The sequence below is a fragment of the Erpetoichthys calabaricus genome, chromosome 12 (assembly GCF_900747795.2).
Source record: "Erpetoichthys calabaricus chromosome 12, fErpCal1.3, whole genome shotgun sequence".
NCBI lineage: Eukaryota > Metazoa > Chordata > Cladistia > Polypteriformes > Polypteridae > Erpetoichthys > Erpetoichthys calabaricus.
Genome location: NC_041405.2, coordinates 152,108,135 through 152,122,069, shown reverse-complemented (window position 1 = coordinate 152,122,069; position 13,935 = coordinate 152,108,135).

Genomic DNA, 13,935 nt, shown 5'->3' with positions numbered 1-13,935 from the left:
CACCATCTCATTATCAATCAGGCACAAATGAAAGCCCACTTGGAGTCTGCTAAATGCAATTTAAAGGATTAGAAAAAAGATTCTCCCGTCTAGTTAGACAACAATTGAACTTTTTAGGAAGGACTTTAAGTTACCAGGCTCTGCTAGTCACCTGCCTAACACCATCCCCTACAGCTAGGGTGGGCAGCGGCGGTCCTGGAGGGCCACAGTGGCTGTAGGTTTTTGTTCCAGCCCAGTTTCTTAATGAGAAGCCAATTATTGCTGATGAAGCCCTTATTGCTCAAGTGACATTTTGATGCTTCACTTTGGTGGTCTCGCTTGTTAAGGTTCCCCACCCTTAATTGCTTTCTTCGGTCTTAAACAGCTGCATTCACGGTTTTTATGGCTCCTTATTAGCAATAAGATGTAAATGACAAAGAAGCCATTAGATTGGTTTCTAATTTAGCGATTGGGTTGGCATGAAAACTTGCAGCCACTGCGGCCCTCCAGGACTGATGTTGCCCACCCCTGCCCTAAATGTAGTGGCAGCATCATGCCATGGGGGTGCGGATCAATGTAACTAAATACAGAGACGTTTTTGAAGCCAATCTGCTCCATTGTGCCTGCCACCTCAGACTGGAGTGATGGCTCAAGTTTCAGCACAACAATAACTCAAAGCACACAATCAAGAGAACACTGGATTAGCTTTGTGACAAGTCTCTGAGTGTCCTTCAGTGGCCCAGTCAAACTTTAGATTTAAACACCATAGAACATCTACAGAGAGACCGGAAGATGGCGGTACTGATGCTTTCCGTCCATTCAAAAGGGGCTTGACAGGATCAGCCAGGGAGAATGGGATAAACTGTCTAATCCAGCTGCGCAAAGCTTATAGAGACATCCCAAGAAGAGTGTTTCTTAACCTATTTTTTGGTGTTGCAAGCCACTTTTGCCCATAGAAGTGTCTTTATGACTTCTCTAGCGCCTTCAACACAATCCAACCTCTGCTCCTCAGGGACAAGCTGACAGAGATGGGCTTAGATTCATACCTAGTGACTATCTTAAAGACAGACCTCAGTATGTGCGTCTTGGGAACTGCACGTCTGACATTGAGTTCAGCAACACAGGAGCACCACAGGGGACTGTACTTTCTCCGGTCCTGTTCAGCCTATATACATCGGAACTTCCAATACAACTCGGAGTCCTGCCATGTGCAAAAGTTCGCTGATGACACTGCTATTGTGGGCTGTATCAGGAATGGGCTGGAGGAGGAGTATAGGAACCTAATCAAGGACTTTGTTAAATGGTGCGACTCAAACCACCTACACCTGAACACCAGCAAAACCAAGGAGCTGGTGGTGGATTTTAGGAGGCCCAGACCCCTCATGGACCCCGTGATCATCAGAGGTGACTGTGCAGATGGTGCAGAACTATAAATACCTGGGAGTGCAGCTGGATGATAAATTAGACTGGACTGCCAATACTGATGCGCTGTGCAAGAGAGGACAGAGCCGGTTATACTTCCTTAGAAGGCTGGCGTCCTTCAACATCTGCAATAAGATGCTGCAGATGTTCTATCAGACAGTTGTGGCGAGTGCCCTCTTCTACGCGGTGGTGTGCTGGGGAGGCAGCATTAAGAGGAAAGACGCCTCACGCCTGGACAAACTGGTGAGGATGGCAGGCTCTATTGTTGGCATGGAGCTGGACAGTTTAACATCTGTGGCAGAGCGACGGGCGCTCAGCAGGCTCCTATCAATTATGGAGAATCCACTGCATCCACTAAATAGTATCATCTCCAGACAGAGGAGCAGCTTCAGCGACAGACTGCTGTCACCGTCCTGCTCCACTGACAGACTGAGGAGATCGTTCCTCCCCCCAAACTATGCGACTCTTTAATTCCACCCGGGGGGGTAAACGTTAACATTTAACATTATACAAAGTTATTGTCTGTTTTTCACCTGCATTGCTATCATTCTTTAATTTAATATTATTTATTGTATCAGTATGCTGCTGCTGAAGAATGTGAATTTCCCATTGGGATTAATAAAGTATCTATCTATCTATCTATCTATCTATCTATCTATCTATCTATCTATCTATCTATCTATCTATCTATCTATCTATCTATCTATCTATCTATCTATCTATCTATCTATCTATCTATCTATCTATCTATCTAATAAATCAAAGTAGAAGGAACATGGGGGGCGGGGTTCTTCCTTAGTGAATTAAGCCCAATCATCAAAGCGAGGAGTGGGCAGTGCAATGGTCAGAGTAGTGAACCATTATAACCCTCTGCATGAATCACCACAACCCACTACCATTGGATACAGCAGTAGCAACTAACAAACCACGTATGAGCTGAGAAACAATGGCTAAGAAGATCTGAACCTGGAACTGGGGACAAAGGGGCCACTGGAAACATCTCAAGGAGAATTAAAGCAAACAGGTGGCACCTGAGGACAATCTGGAGTTCCACAGATAAAGGTCTGAATACTGGCCATCCAATTTAATGGAGCTTGAGAGAATCTGCCAGGAAGAAAGGGATAAACTGGCAAAATCCAGGTGTGCAAAGCTTGTAAAGACTTACCCAAGAAGACTCAAAAGTTGCCAAAGGGGCTTCTACATAGTGATGAATTAAGGGTCTTAAAACTTGTATGATGAAGAGATTTCAGTTTTTGAAGTTAATGAATCTGCAAGCCTTTCACATCTATCTATCTATCTATCTATCTATCTATCTATCTATCTATCTATCTATCTATCTATCTATCTATCTATCTATCTATCTATCTATCTATCTATCTATCTATCTATCTATCAACCAAATTTTCCATGCAAGTACAAAACATAGATTCCTGTCGACTTTTGGGCTATTTCCATTAACCAGAAGTGGTACTTTACCTTTTATTATCTTAATGTTCGATATTGTGAGGGTCACGCTAAGCCCTACCTCGATACAGGCTTGTCAGACCCTCTCCTTTGTAAAACATGAAGCAGAAAATAACGATCACCTGATTCCTCCTGTAAGAAACGCAGTTTCCCCTTCAATTTTGCAGTTTTCCTCTGAGCTTTTTTCTTTGTTCCCCCCCTGCCACTGTCCCTTCACCTTTAATTCAGTCTGGTAAGCCCCTCCCTTGTTAGATTTCATTGGCTCTCCGAGTCAGGTGCTCCTTGACAGGTAATACCCAAATTCCTAACACCTGTTGAGTTTTTGACCTTCTGGAATGACGGAGAATGTACAACCTGACAAAGACGCTTGCCCACGCGTAACAATTGTTACAACCTTAATAAAAGGACAAGTGTCTGTGTGCATCTGTGTGTCCGGGCAGTTGCTACGGTTAGGAAGAAAAATGTAAAAGTAGGAAAAACATTTAGAAGAAGGGTAAAAAAAAAATGAAATATGATCATGAAAATACCAAATAAGGGTCTAAAAAGTAGGAAAATTGGCCTTATCGGCCTTCTCCGTTATGTAATGCAGAGCACTCCTGGGTTGGCCTCCCTGTTTTCTTAACCATCTGGGAGGCCAATTCAAAGGAAAGATCAGGGGGGATGTGTAGCCCCCCCCCCAATCCACTAGATGGCAGCATCCCTGGGCTTCAGTGTTCATTTGGACACCCACAAGGTATGCTGGGAATTGTAGTCCCAGTGGTCCAGGGAGCTGCACATTCTACTTTATAGGATATTTCCTTGTGACCCAGAAGTGCTTTAATCTGGCAATGCCCCCACAACGGAAGGACTCCTGGGATTCAATAAAAGGAAGTTGGAGTCGGGACAGGAGACGGGCATCACTTGTCTGGGAGAATGAGTGGAGAATAGAAAGAAGAAATAAAAGAGAGAAACATTGCCATGCTGAAGGATTCTGTTGTATAAACGTTTGCACTTTGAACACAGAACTGTGTCAGTGCATTCGTGACTGGGGTTTGGGGCTCTGTGGCGCCCCCTGTTCATCACAGCCGGCAATAGCATCATGGTAGCAACTTTCTTGCATCTCCTTGGGCGACATGAGTGATCTTTCTAGCTATCATGCTAATACCTGATAGCTTCACGTGAGGTCAATGGATGAGTGAAAATAACGATAACTCGAGGTGCATCTTGGGACACCAAAGCTCCACACAAAACTAAACCAGGTCATTGAGGCAGCAATCAGCACTGCATTTTCTTAATAAAATAATTTAACTATAAGAGCGGTTAGTCCGATGAGCAACACAGAGATGAAATGACAAAAATGGACAGCTCTGTCCGAAAAAGGAAAAGGCTGCCACTGCGGGAAGGAATGGGGTGTGGATTGTTATTATACCAGAAGCAAATGGAAAAGCCAGGTATGAAATAAAAAAACAGGAGGTCTTCATTGAATGTTTAGATTGCAGTTTATCGTAGATGGGCAGCACAGTTAGTAAGCATTTCAAAGAAAAGCAAATTCACAAATCACGACATGCCGTTGTTTTTCAACTCAGGTTACAGCGTCGAAGTGCAAAAACGAGTGTGGAAGGTTTGGTAGTGGCTTGTGTTACTTTAGAGCACAAGTATTGACCCGAGTGTGTGTCTGCGTGTGTGTGTGCGTGCACGTGTGTGTGTGTGTGTCTGTGAGTGTGTCTGTTTCGGTGTGTGTCTGTGCGCACAGTTCTGCAGACAGCCATGTTGAATACCGAGCTCTCAAAACAAAGGCCTTTATTTACTTTCCACCCCCAATCCCTGGCATGCAAATCAAAAAAGTGGGGGCATTCTGGAATTGCCCATATTGTTGACGAACTAAAGAAATAACGATAATCAGATACAAAATAATCCAAAATATTAGGCACATCCTAACTGAGCGTTAATGAGATGTGCTACTCGTTTAGTGCAGGTGTTGGTTTGTGTGTGTGTGTGGGACGCAGGGCAAAAAAAAATAAAACAACTGCAATGAGAACCATCTCAAAATACAGCGAAACAAAACAGAAAGCCAGCCGAGCACATTTTCAACTCGTAGCCCCTCTCTGGCAGATCCTGCCTCAATTAACCTTCACGGCCTCTGACCCCCCAGAGCTGAGGCACCCTGGGCCCAGACTGACTTCTGACCTTGTCGGCTGAGCCAGAAAGCGATAAATAAACAGGAACAGGCGAGCAGAGCAAATGGAGACCATCTGCTGAGGGAATCGTGAGAGCGTCAGAGACAGATAGAGACACGGAGGAGTGAACAAGCCATCTACTCAAGGGCCTCCCATGACCCTCCGCCTCCTCCTCTAGGATGCCCACACTGCTCCGGTCTCCATTGGTTTATTTGTTCTTCCACAATGAAAAGTACAAAGTCTGCCACTTGATTGAGGAAAGAATAGTAGGGTGGGTGTAGGCACTCATTTTATTTGAGCTCACAATATTGACTGCTTTACAAAATAAGAAATCCAATATACTTAGAGGAGTAGATTTGAAATCTGCTATTTGAGATAGATAGATAGATAGATAGATAGATAGATAGATAGATAGATAGATAGATAGATAGATAGATTTGAAAGGCACTATATAATAGATAGATAGATAGATAGATAGATAGATAGATAGATAGATAGATAGATAGATAGATAGATAGATAGATAGATTTGAAAGGCACTATATATAATAGATAGATAGATAGATAGATAGATAGATAGATAGATAGATAGATAGATAGATAGATAGATAGATAGATAGATAGATTTGAAAGGCACTATATAATAGATAGATAGATAGATAGATAGATAGATAGATAGATAGATAGATAGATAGATAGATAGATAGATAGATAGATAGATAGATAGATAGATAGATTTGAAAGGCACTATATAATAGATAGATAGATAGATAGATAGATAGATAGATAGATAGATAGATAGATAGATAGATAGATAGATAGATAGATAGATTTGAAAGGCACTATATAATAGATAGATAAACAGATAGATTTGAAAGGCACTATACAATAATTAGATAGATAGATAGATAGATAGATAGATAGATAGATAGATAGATAGATAGATAGATAGATAGATAGATAGATAGATAGATAGATTTGAAAGGCACTATATAATAGATAGATAAACAGATAGATTTGAAAGGCACTATACAATAATTAGATAGATAGATAGATAGATAGATAGATAGATAGATAGATAGATAGATAGATAGATAGATAGATAGATAGATAGATAGATAGATAGATATGAAAGGCACTATGTAATAGATAGATAGATAGATAGATAGATAGATAGATAGATAGATAGATAGATAGATAGATAGATAGATAGATAGATAGATAGATAGATAGATTTGAAAGGCACTATGTAATAGATAGATAGATAGATAGATAGATAGATAGATAGATAGATAGATAGATAGATAGATAGATAGATAGATAGATAGATAGATAGATAGATTTGAAAGGCACTATGTAATAGATAGATAGATAGATAGATAGATAGATAGATAGATAGATAGATAGATAGATAGATAGATAGATAGATAGATAGATAGATAGATAGATAGATTTGAAAGGCACTATATAATAGATAGATAGATAGATAGATAGATAGATAGATAGATAGATAGATAGATAGATAGATAGATAGATAGATAGATAGATTTGAAAGGCACTATATAATAGATAGATAGATAGATAGATAGATAGATAGATAGATAGATAGATAGATAGATAGATAGATAGATAGATAGATAGATAGATAGATAGATAGATTTGAAAGGCACTATAATAATAGATAGATAGATAGATAGATAGATAGATAGATAGATAGATAGATAGATAGATAGATAGATAGATAGATAGATAGATTTGAAAGGCACTATATAATAGATAGATAGATAGATAGATAGATAGATAGATAGATAGATAGATAGATAGATAGATAGATAGATAGATAGATAGATAGATAGATTTGAAAGGCACTATATAATAGATAGATAGATAGATAGATAGATAGATAGATAGATAGATAGATAGATAGATAGATAGATAGATAGATAGATAGATAGATAGATTTGAAAGGCACTATATAATAGATAGATAGATAGATAGATAGATAGATAGATAGATAGATAGATAGATAGATAGATAGATAGATAGATTTGAAAGGCACTATATAATAGATAGATAGATAGATAAATAGATAGATAGATAGATAGATAGATAGATAGATAGATAGATAGATAGATAGATAGATAGATAGATAGATAGATAGATAGATAGATTTGAAAGGCACTATATAATAGATAGCTAGATAGATAGCTAGATAGATAGATAGATAGATAGATAGATAGATAGATAGATAGATAGATAGATAGATAGATAGATAGATAGATAGATAGATAGATAGATAGATAGATAGATAGATAGATAGATAGATAGATAGATAGATAGATAGCGGTATCAGTATCAGTAGTACCTGATTTAGAGTTGAACCCAACCACAGAGGATGCACTAACCAGTGTGTTTCTTTATGCTGGTCCCAAGACCAGATGAATGGAGAGAATTACGTCAGGAATGGTATTCGGTGTATAATTTTGCCATATCAATATGTGGGTGACAGCAAGAAAGGTGCCTGGTGTGACATCTGTACAGAGGAATGAAGATCAGGAAACATGGTGGTGAAATGGGGAAGTACAGGAAAGTATACAGAGGAAGAGGCTGGTGAGGAGGAAGTAGGATAGTCAGTGAAATTGAGAAAGTAGACAGGAGTGCAAGGAGATAAGGTGTAAGGTAAAGAGAGAGGTGGCAAAGGCTGAAGAAAAGGTGTATAATGAGTTGTATGAGAGGTTGGATACTAAGGAAGTAGAAAAAGACCTGTACCGGCTAGACAGAGGGACCGAGTTGGGAAAGATGTGCAGCAAATTAGAGTGATAAAGGATAAAGATGGAAATGTTCCCATAAGTCAGGATGGTGTGTTGTGCAGATGGAAAGAGTCATTTGAGAGGCTGATGAATGAAGAGAACAAGAGAGAGAAGGTTGGATGATTTGGAGATAGTGAATCAAGAAGTGCAACAGATTAGCAAGGAGGAAGTGAGGACAACTTTGAAGATGATGAAGAATGGAAAGATGACAAACCTGTGGAAATATGCAGGTGTTTAGGAGAGATGGCAGTGGAGTTTTTAACTAGATTATTTCATGGGATCTTGGAAAGTGAGAGGATGCCTGAGGAGTGGAGGTGAAGTGTACTGGTGCCGATATTTAAGAATAAGGGTATGTGCAGGACTGTCGTAATTACTGAGGGATAAAATTGATGAGCCACAGCATGAAGTTATGGGAAAGAGTAGTGGAAGCTCAGTTAAGAAGGGAGGTGGTGGTTTCATGCCAGGAAAGAGCACTACAGATGTGATGTTTGCTCTGAGGGTTTTGATGGAGAAGAAGAGAGAAGGCCAGAAGGAGTTGCATTGTGTCTATGTAGACATGAAGAAAGCATATGACAGGGTGACTGGAGAGGAGCTGTGGTATTGTATGAGGAAGTCGGGAGTGGCAGAGAAGTAAATAAGAGTGGAACAGGATAGGTACGAGGGAAGTGTGACCGTGGTGAGGTCTGCGGTAGGAGTGACGGATGCGTTCAAGATAGAACTTTGGGATTACATCAGGGATTGGCTCTGAGCCCTTTCTTATTTGCAATGGTGATGGACAGGTTGAACAGACGAGATTAGGCAGGAGTCTCAGTGGACTTTGATGTTTGCGGATGTCATTGTGATCTGTAGCAAGAGTAGTGAACAACTGAAAACACACAAGCCCACATCGACATGGCGAATGCCTTCAGCAGAAAAGACCAACGGACTACATTGTCTGCTGTTGCTGCACGTTTGGATATCAGCTCTGGATCTGCACCCACCAGAGTGCGTGATGACTTGGGGTACCATAAAGTTTGCACAAGATGGTGTAAAGTGTGTGCACACAGAGGACAGCTGAAGGGCTCTAGTAAGTGTAATACCCTGCCTCTCAAGGGGTTGATGCCGTGTACTAATACTTCTACTCCCTCCATCCGCAGACTGGCAGACTAACTGCTTTACCAAAAACTGATGTCACTTCTGCTTGTACCCACCTCTTCCTTAGCGCTATCAAGATTTCGACTTCTATCTGAAAAGACTATTTTTTTTTTTAAATTTCATTGATACCGGATTTGTCTTTGGATGCCCCAAACCTTCATGCTGTCTTGTCTATACTCTTCCAATGGCTACCCAAACAGCCAACTCAACTGCACAAGTAACAGTGTGTGGAGTTTGTGACCCAATTCCTGAACTGTTATAAAGAAGATTTGATTGTTTTGGAGTGGATTGTCACCTCAGATGAGCCATGGGTCCATCACTTTGAGCCAGAAAGCAAGAGACAAAACATGCAGTGCAAACAGTAGAGAAGAAATTCAAACAACAGCCCTCTGTCAAGAAAATCACAATGACCTTCCTTTGGGACATGAAGGGTCCTATTCTGGCCCATTTTCTGGAATACGGACAATCAGAGACCAGCGCAACGTTACTGTGCTGTGCTTAGAGAGACACCTGAAACCTGAACCTGAAGAAGAGAAGTACTGAGAAATTAATTCATGCATTTATTTCTAGTAGGATTGACTAATGCAGTGCGGTGTTCACTGGATATTCAAACTGTTCTTTACACAGCCTCCAGTTAATCCAAAATGCTGCTGCAAGAATCATTACAAGAGCAAAAAAATATGAACACATCATGCCAGTTCACACATCCTTACACTGGCTCCCAGTTAAGTCTAGGCCCAACGTCAAAATCCTCCTTTTACCATATAAAAGGTCGAGGTCCGGCTTACTTATCTGAAGTTATCATGACTTACAAACCAGAGCGCACATTAAGATCTCAAGATGCCAGTCTGCTTATGAATCAATAAAATAACAGTAGGAGGTTGAGCTTTTAGTTACAGGACCCCCCCCCCCCCCCCCCCCTAAACTGTGTACTGGTCTGCCTGCTACTGTAAGAGATATCCCTTCAGTCTCAGCTGAAGACTCACAACTTCAGCTTAGCACACCCTGACTAGAGCTGCTGCTTAACTGTGCAGACTGCACTTATCTCTATTTATTATCAAACTTTATATTAAAACGATATTTTTGCACTTAGGGAGGTCGAAAAGTTGGTGGTGGAGTTTTTTCATGATTACATATGCCTTACCTAGATTACGTGCAAAGTAAAAAGAGTTATAGTCACCTAAAAACATAGAAAAAGTGTTAGTATTATATAATATTTGTTGCAAAAAATTGCTATACATAAAACTGCATTTAGCTACATTTAAATATGATAATGATAGCGGAAATAAAAAAAAACAACTTTATGCTGGTCCGACTATTGTCGCCATTACATCTTTATATTTACATGGCATGTTCAATGTTTACATGTTATTATTAAACTGATGATGCATAAATTAAAATAAAATTAATAACAGTTATTGAAAGAATATCCATCCATCCATCCAAATTAAATTTGGAATGTAATTGTTCATAGGATGCAAAGATGTTGTCTATATAAAGATCTCTAAGTGATTTAATCCCAAATGTTTTCCAGATATTAAAAACTGCATATGTTTGCGAGGGTGGAAAAAGGTGGTTCTCATGCAGAGGTGCCACAGATACAAGATCCTCCATCTTAAAATGCTTTCTTCATTGGTTCCATATTCTGAGTGAGTGAAGCACAATTGGGTTATTAGTATATCGGCGATAACTTGCATTTATTGGGGCACAAAGCAGGGAATATAAAGAAGTACTGCAGGATGTTACTTCTATTGCAGACCACGCCTGTGTATGTTCACCTATTTGTTTCCAGGTTTTTATAGCTTGTATGTTTGCTGCCCAGTAGTAAAGCTGAAAGTTAGGTAGAGCCATGCCACCTTCTGTCTTAGGTCTTTGTAGGGTCGCTCTTTGGATACGCGGATGTTTTAGGTTCCAAATAAATGAGGCTATGGTTGAATCTAATTGCTTAAAGAACGATTTATTGATGTATATTGGAATGTTTTGAAATAAAAAGAGAAGCTTAGGAAGGATATTCATCTTAACAACGTTAATTCTTCCAGCTAGAGTGAGATGAAGGGTTGACCATCTATGCAAGTCTTGCTTAATTTTTTCCATACAGATGGCAAACTTTTGTTGATAAAGAGCTTTATGTTTACTTGTGATGTTTACCCCTAGGTATTTAAACTGATCTGCAATGATAAAAGTTAGGGTGTCTAATCTAATATTATATGCTTGTGAATTCATTGGAAAGAGCACACTTTTATTTAAATTAATTCTGAGACCAGAGATCTTTTGAAATTCTGTTAGTGCTGTTAAGACTGCAGGCACAGTGTTTTGTGGGTTTGATATATACAGTATCATATCATCTGCATATAGAGAAATTGTCTGTTCCAGTCCTTCTCTGATAATCCTCTTTATCTGATAAGCATTTCGACAGTGAACTGCCAGTGGTTCAATGGCGATTGCAAATAGCAGTGGTGACAAGGGGCATCCTTGTCTAGTTTAAATTAGTCTGAATTAATGTTGTTAATACAAACTGAAGCTTCTGGGTTGGTATACAGTAGTTTGATCCATGCACAAATATTCGGGCCAAACCCAAATTTCTCTAATGTAGTGAAAAGGTAGTTCCATTCAATCATATCAAACGCTTTTTCTGCATCCAACGATAATAATATCTCTGGGGTGTTTGACTCCTTGCTTTAAAACCGCCATCTTTACCTCACCCAAGCCGTTCTGTTTTGAACTCCAATCTGTACACAACTGTACAATCGGTTTGTCAAAATTTGGGTTCAAGTATACGGGAGGCCTCCTCAAACCTTTTTGTGGCTCATTTTGTCTTTCTTATGGCTTATTCTATCTGAATGCTTTTCAGTATCTTTATTTATGTTTTATGTGTTTTATGTGAATATTATTTCTATCCAATATTGTATTTGCCATGTTGTTCTTTCTGAACTTCTGTGAAGCACTTTTTTTTTTTGTTCTTTATTTCACCTTATACGATTTCTCGTATTAGGAATTTGTTCGTTTTCGCATACCCCTTGGGGTCAGAGCGCAGGGTCAGCCATTGTACAGCACCCCTGGAGCAATTACAGGTTAAGGGTCTTGCTCAAGGGCCCAGCAGAGTAGGATCTCTTTTGGCAGTGACGAGGATTCGAACCGGCAACCTTCAGGATACCAGCACAGATCCTTAGCCTCAGAGCCACCACTCCACCCACTTTGAGCGTGGGAAAGGCGCTACATGGATAAAATGTATTATTATTATTATTATTATTATATTATTATTATTATTATTAACCTGCATATAGACAGCCAATGGACTGGGATTCACATTCAGGACTCCAATGTACCGTCAGAAATTAAACTTTTATGTTTAATTAAGCTTATATATGCTTTAATGCTTATGCTTTTATGTTTATGTATGCATTTTAATAAAAGAACCCAAGAATTATTAAAAATAAGTGCTAATTCATTCTAATGTTTTACTTTAAATTGGACTTCTAGAATCTTTACAATCTCGCCTTTTCAGTTTCTCTTAAAAAAAATAATAATAATAAAATAAGGAGCCCATTGCAGCCCCCCCAGCGCTGCCCCCCTCCTTTATGGTTTGTGCAGAACGGCTGCCTCGCCCTCGTTGGAGCTCTTTGTCTGCCAGGGTGCCACGCTACTCAATCCGTGCCGCTCTGACAGCAATATGCGACTGTGCTACACAACAGGGGGGAACCGCTGAAAGGACAAATTCGGCATCCCACCCCCTCCCTCCCGCCAGAGCCGCTAGAGCCTTTACAGAGTGGCCAGCACAGGGTCACTCCTTTCTCTCGGCTCTGCACAAGAGTGGGCTCGTTTGAATGAGAAAAGGGCGCTGCGAGCAAACAAGTTGACCTTCACCCCGTGGGTCATGGCCCCCATCGCTTGGCTGCTCAGTGATGTGTGGGCGTTTGGGCCTCTCAGGGGAAATAAAATCTCCTTCGTCCAACCAGCTGTAAAATCGTTCTGTCTCTGTGCCCCGGCATGACACTAAAAGCCGAAGCCATTGTCTGCCTTTTGTTGCGCTTTTCTCAATGTGGCGACGCCAGGGACAGACTCACAGACGGGGCGAGGCTCAGCGGAGCGGCACAGACAAGCAGAGGCCTTTGCTCTTCAATAGTGGAGTCACTGCAAATCACAGATGGTCATTTAAAGGAGAATTCTAACCCCCCCCCATCTGATCCCCACTCAAAAATCTGTGGAATTATTTGGCAAGTTTCGGATTTCAGACCATTATCTATTATACCCCAAAAGCTTCATGTCCTAAGATGCCCCTGATTCTCCTTAGGTTTTATACACTGTGACCGGGTGAACACGCCACAGGAAACCAGGAAAAAGTATTGAGGTGCCAGCCGGGTGACCACATTTAATTAGCACGGAAAATAGCAGAAAAGAAAGTTGTCTCTACACAAAAGGATCCATCAGCAGGAGCGCTCTGTCCTTGTTGAGGGTACGATCAAAATCGGACCTCTTGAAATGGAAGTGGTGGAGCCTACTCTGGGCACTGTGGGTGGAGCTAGGCATCTTCCTTGGGCACCTCCTTGGTACGATGGGGAAAGAGAAAGTCACCCACCTGAAGCTAAGCATGTTCAGGCCCAGTTGGATGGGAGACCATCAAGGAAAAACTTGGGTTACTGCTGGAGGAGGTGTTGGTAAGGCCACCAGGGGGCGCTTACTCTATGGTCTGAATGTGAATCGCAATGACAGGGCAACACTGTGCGGTAAAAATGGCACCGCACTTCAGAGGAGACGTACAATCAAGGTTCTATGTGGTCATAAGACTGTAAAACCATTTTACATTCCCTCCCTTTCAAAGATCTAAGAGGACAATGGGAAAAGGATCTCTCACTCGACATCTCAGAAAAGGAGTGGAAGGTAGCAATGCAGAGAATTCACTCGAGCTCCATATGAGCAAAGCATACAATTATTCAACTAAAAATTATATATCGAGCACATCAGTCTCGCTTG